Genomic DNA, 6331 nt, shown 5'->3' with positions numbered 1-6331 from the left:
AACTAAGGAGGCATCTTGTTCATAATGATGGCACTACAATTCTCGGTCAAACTAACCATTTTCGCCAAGTCACAAGTTCTCTTTCCACTCAAGATGTCCTTAAGGAATTTTGCAGATTCGGCATTTGGTCAATGACATCTGTAAATGGAAGGGTAAGATGAAGTTGCCTAAGCATCTCTATGAGTTTGCCAAATTGTTCATCTAATTTGTGCCTAATAAACTTTTGGGGGTACGGGAGCTTAGGCTTGATAACTTCTCTCACTTTTTCTTTTTCTTTCTCAATTGGTTTTTCAACCTCATCCTCTTTCAAAGAGCTTTTTCTTTCCTCATCTTCAACCAAAACCTCCTTAGGACTCTCATAAGCCTCACTCTTCCTAGGCTCTACATTCTCAAGAATCCCACCACTCCTTGTCACTATGGCATTAATTGGTCTTTTAGGATCTACTCCTTGAGATGATAGGGAAGAAGGGCTAGCATGCACTTTCAAAGCATTTTTCAATTGAGAGATTTGGTTCTCCAACATCTTACTATGAGCCATCATGTCATTAAACTTCTTAACACTAGATGACATGTAAGTGTTCAACACCTTGATTTGATTCTCAATGACATCCTCCAAACTACCTCTTGAAGGAGATGATTGGACATAAGAACTATCATTTTGACCTTGAGCCTTTGGAGTAAAATCGGGTGGGGGACCCCTTTGATTATTGTTTTGAAAATTGCCCCTATTTTGATTGTTACTCCAATTGCCCCTACCTTGATTTTGGCCACCTTGGTTATGATTACCATAATTTTGATTATGGTTCCCATATCCTTGTCCTTGGTTTTGACTACCATAACCTTGGTAGTTATAATTCCCTCGGAAACCTTGGTTTCTATAACCCCCATTGTGGTTATAATTGTCAAAATTCCCATTATGATAGTTCCTATTCCCATTATATCCTTGACCATCAAATCTAGGTCCAACACTGTTATTAGACACAAAGTTCACATGCTCATTCTCAATGCAATCATAATCATCACATCCATCAAAACAAGTATTAGGACAATTTGAAGCATCATGGTCATATGATTCACACAAATCACAATACATACAACCACTAGACATATTGCAAGAAGAGGGAAGGGGATTTGAGTTAGGAAATGTACCTCTCCCATTATTTTGGAAGGGATGAATGTAATACCCCGTATTTTTAAAACGTATTTTCTAATTAGTATTCTCTTAAAAAGGGTATTTTAGTAATTTACTTTACTATTTGAATTTTGGAGCCAAAATGATATTTGAATTTCGGCGCCTAAAGTATTTTAAAACTTAATTATTATTTTTGGATTTTAGATAAGATTTATTATCCATTTATTTTATTTTAAAAACCGGATTATTTATATATATTTCGGATATTTTAATTAAACAAAATTATATTTTATTATTTATTTAAAAGGGCCGAAAATTCCTAAATTATTAACTATGATTTTCGGATTTTCTATGTGTAGAAAATCTGATTTTCTTAGTTAATTTATTTAGTGAATAATTGGTATTTTCCTAATTAATTATTTTATACAAAATATATTATTTACGCAATCATTTTTAATCCTTAAAATCTAGCAAATATTTCCCTAAAACTATAAGTGGAGGTCCGAAAATATGAGCATAGATATGATCAATATTTTCGGCCACCATATGCTAATTTTGGGTTAATTATTTTGTTAGTTTTGTATTTTAATTATCTTCCTCAAATTCCTTATTTCTTTAATTCCTATTTTCCATCTCACAAAGATTTGATCATCTTATTTTCCTACCTTATTTCATCTTTGATTATTCCCCAAGTAATCTCTTTTGCCATTTTATTTTCATGACAAACACACTTTCCTAAATTCTATTATTCTTAATCACCTTAATATCAAAAGTTTCCATATTTCATTATTCACTTCTCCAAGTAATTTCCTTAATTTTTTTTACCATAATTCTTCCCACATTCTCTTGCCATAATTCTTGCATGAGCTAGCCTATAAATACCCCTTCATACCTCTCATATTCTTCACACCGAAAACCCAATTCTCTTCTTCTTTCTTCTTCTTCTTTTTCCTAAACCTTTTCATACTTTTCTTCTCCTCTTTTCATACAAATATCATCCCGTTTATCTTTGAAACCAGTTTTCGGGCACTTCTGGTCAGTTTTTGGGGTATTGACGTTTCGTAGAAGATTGTTCTTCTCGAAAAATCCTTGAGGTTAGACTCAAGAATCACCCAATTCGGAGTTATATTGAAGGAGTTATGACCTCTCCAAATTCTGCCTATTCTTTCCAACGAAAATTCAATTATCTTTAATCATATTCCTTTATCTTCTTCATGGTAAAATACAAATACCTATTTTAAAGCTATAATTTTATATTAAAGTATTATTTTAAAAGAGTTTTATAGTCCAAGCACATTAGATTTGAGTTTATGTTGTGATAACCTTATGGTTATGTTATTTGCAAGGTGTATTCGTCATTGAACTTTGAAAGTGCGAAGTGTTGATTGATATTCGGAATCAAGGTTCTTAAGGTTCTTTTTTTTTGTTTTTCTAGCAAGGATCAAGGTTCGTTTAGTTGGCTAAATACCTTTGAAAGTGATTGGTTTGAATAACATGTTTTACATGATTTGATTGTTGATTGAATTAAATTGATTTGAATTATGATTTTGAAATAAATTATGTTTGAAGGTGTTGATTTTAATAAAAGTATTTTGAATGATTGATTTTTAAATCATGTTTTGAATGGTTTTGATTACTTACCGTGTTTAAAAAAATGAATTGATTTTAAAAGGTTTGTTGAATTAAATAAAGGTTTTTCAAGGAAGAGTTGTTGTTTTGAAAAGCTATTAATTAATATGAGATTTTATTCTCTAGTATTTATTTACAAGGTTTGATTTTGAAAGCATGTGGAATTAATAAAAAGGATTTTGAATTATATTGGAACTATTGGATATTAAAAAGATTTATCGAACCATTGAATTATTATTATTAATGCTTTATAAGCATGTTGGTAATCCCACTATGCAGATTTGGTTTATTGATAAGGCCTTAGACTTTGCATGACCGGTCTTTCCTCAAGAATAGCCTTGTAATATAAGGAGACTAGTTTGGGGGGTGTGCACACTTGGGTGAGTAATTGGATTAAAAAAAATTGGTTCTTAATAAAGGAATTAGTTTTATTAACTATTATTTTGAATATTGAATCATTGGAATCGGTTTTGGAATAGTGAGTTCGAAATTTATTGGATTAGTTATTGGAATTGATTTTTAAAGCATGTTTGCAAATAAATTGAGTTTACATTATCTTGCACTTATCGTACTTAGCATATTTTGCTAATCCGTATTTCTGTAGACACCTAAATGTGTCTCCCCAAAACCAAACCCAGTGATGAATACCTTTCGCGTCATTTGATTATTGAACGAGGTGAAGGTGTGGAAAGTCTAATGATGAGGATGTTTTTATTAAAATATTTCTCTTTTTGGTTTCTAAAAATATTTATTTTCTTACTCCTATTTTATGGAAAATAACCAGTCCAATTTGGTTTGGTCCATAATAAAGGTCCAATAATAGTGTAGTTGGATTTGAGCTCGAAAAGAGCTTTCCAATGATATATTATAGGCCCAATTCCGATGACTTATGAGGAAGTTATGGATTAAATTAGATTAGGCCCAATGATTTTCAAAGGTGGCCCGATGATCTAGAGGAGGGCCTATTAATCATTATCTTTAAAAGGATATTTTATTTAGAATAAAATATATTAAATCTGATTTCAAAAAACTGCTCGGACGCTTAATTACTTGTAACCGGTGTTGAAGGTAATTACGCGTGAAAAAGCGCGTTGACTTTTGGACCAGCGCGAGACGACGGCGTCGTTGCCAGGCGCTGACCTTCGTCGCTTGGCGTTGGCCTTCGTCGCCTGGCGAAGAAGCTCGTCGTTTGGCGCTGGCTCCTATCGTTTGCGACAGGAGGAGTTTTATTCTGAATATGATTTTCTTCGATTCCCTGTTATTTTTCTATAAATAGGGGTTGTATCTCCCTGTTTTAAAGGCATCTACAATCATTGATCTACATTCACAACAATCATCAATCTTTATTCTCTAGAAGCTTTCTCTCTCTCTCTTCTTTTTCTAAACCTCCTCTCACAAAATTCCTCATACATTAGATCTAGACACACCTAGCCAAGTTCGAAGTTGCCTTCGCCCTAGACGCGAAAGGTTTATAATTTCTGAGGGTTTGGTCCCAAATTTCTATTTTAATTATTTAATTTAATTGTTTTATTTATTATTTTCCTTGAAGTTACTAACGCGTGTATTTTGTTATTAGAAAGAGATACGAGGCATCGAAGTAAGTGATTTAATTACTTTAATTATTGATCTTTTGATATAGAAATCATGCTTAGATTATCATATTAATTCCTAGTATCATGTTAGGATGTTATATTGCTTCCTAGTATCATGTTTAGGATTAATTAATATTTCTGATATTATGATGATGCTTCCTATTTCTTTCCTAATATCATGTTAGTATCATGCTAGGAATAAAGCTTTGATCTTTATTGTTTAGTGACATGCTAGGGTTTGTTATTAATCTTGTTAGTATCATGCCTAGGATCTTGCTATTATTAAGCTTTATTGAGATTGAGATTATGATTGATGATTGTTTATTGTTGCTTGATATTATATTATTATTGTTATTGCTTGATCACGCCCTCTCTTGCATGTTTAAAGGGAATTTGTACTTGTAATCACGCTTAATAAGATAACTAATAATCTTGTTTAGGCTAATATGATTAAAATTCAAATGATCGCCAATAATAGTTTGTTTGTGCATTAATATTCAACCAACATAGATAAACAGGTTTAGGGTTAACCTATTGATTGCATGTTAGTCAGAAAGCACATATGAATACAAGAAGAATAAAGTAGAGGCCTATTTTTTTAGGGCAAGTTCAATCTCTTTTAGGTTAGATTTGTACCTTCATCCCCGAACTTCCAGTCATGGTTCCAGACTTATTTGAGTTAACGATCTCCTGGATCGTTAAGGGGTGTAACCTTCACCCTGTGAATGGTTTACAAGTTCCTAAAACTTGTTGGTGACTCTTTTGCTCTAGCTTCCTTCCCTTTGGACGCCACCATGCTTAAGTGTATGATCATAGTGGGGCTCAAGTGTGGGATGCTTGAAATATTTCCTACAATTTCCTATTTGTTTTGGTTCGCGCTGTTTACCATAATGGTAAGCAGTGTTGACTATTTTTAGGTGGAGTCATGAATGAGCATATGGGAGTCCAGGGATTTGCTTCACCTAGTTTAGGAATGTTGGTCTCGTCTTTATTTTGAGTACTCATAACAATGTTACTATTTTTAAGTATTAATAAAAGAAATTGAGTTTCCAATGCAAGTTTTGTTATTGAGTTAAGTATTTTGAGTAGCCTTGCATAATCACGCGGCGGTAATACACCCAAGCCTATCTCTACGGTATAATTATACGTATTATACTAGTATTTCCGTAGAGGGAGATTTGGGGGTGTTACAATGAACCGGTATAATAGAAGAAGCACTCTCAAGCTTAGCCTTGATTGTGATCATTTCCTTTCCTAATTCCGAGATTTATGAAGACAAGTTGTTGATGGCATTGATGTGATCAATCGAATAAACCGAAGCACCACTTTTTCTTGTTGACTCTCTTTTACCTTTTTTCCAATCCATGTAGTGTCTCACCACATGTTCAATGACATCCACCACTTCCTCTTCCGTCTTGTTCATGATGGGGCCTCCGGCACCGGCATCCAAGCAAGACTTGCCTTGAGGACTCAAGCCTCCATAGAAAATTTGAATGATTTGATAGGTAGGAATCCCATGGTGTGGGCACTCTCTTTGGTACTCCTTATACCTTTCCCATGCCTCATAAAGACTCTCATTAAGCCCTTGCTTGAAACTTTGAATGAGGTCTCTTGCTTCGGCCGTCTTCTTTTGTGGATAGAAACGAGATAGAAATTCCTCTGTAACTTCATCCCATGTTCTCAAAGAATTAGGCTTCACCTTCTTGTCTAACCACTCCAAGTCACGTCTGATTAGATGTCTCTACAAATGACTCCAATAGGAAAATCACAAATTAAGATCAATCGATAATAATAGATTCCAAATCAATTGTTCGTGTCATTGAAACCTAATATGCAATCTAGCACGATAGCTGAGGTTGATCACTCCTTAAGTTATCAAACACATGCACAAATTTCACTAACCAATTTAATCACAATGATGATTAATCAAATTCCCCCAATTATCATGAATTATCACTTGCTCATGCTTCACCCTATC

The 6331-nt window shown here is 33.5% G+C and overlaps 1 pseudogene; it reads left to right on the top strand.

Moving 5' to 3' along the window:
• Positions 1–5864: 5864 nt before the first annotated feature.
• LOC145593315 (small nucleolar RNA R71) lies at positions 5865–5962 on the top strand (annotated as a pseudogene).
• The last annotated feature ends 369 nt before the right edge of the window (positions 5963–6331 follow it).

The sequence above is a fragment of the Chenopodium album genome, chromosome 18 (assembly GCF_948465745.1).
Source record: "Chenopodium album chromosome 18, dcCheAlbu1.1, whole genome shotgun sequence".
NCBI lineage: Eukaryota > Viridiplantae > Streptophyta > Magnoliopsida > Caryophyllales > Amaranthaceae > Chenopodium > Chenopodium album.
Note: the sequence above shows the minus strand (reverse complement) of the source record. Positions and strands in the feature narration are given on the sequence as shown.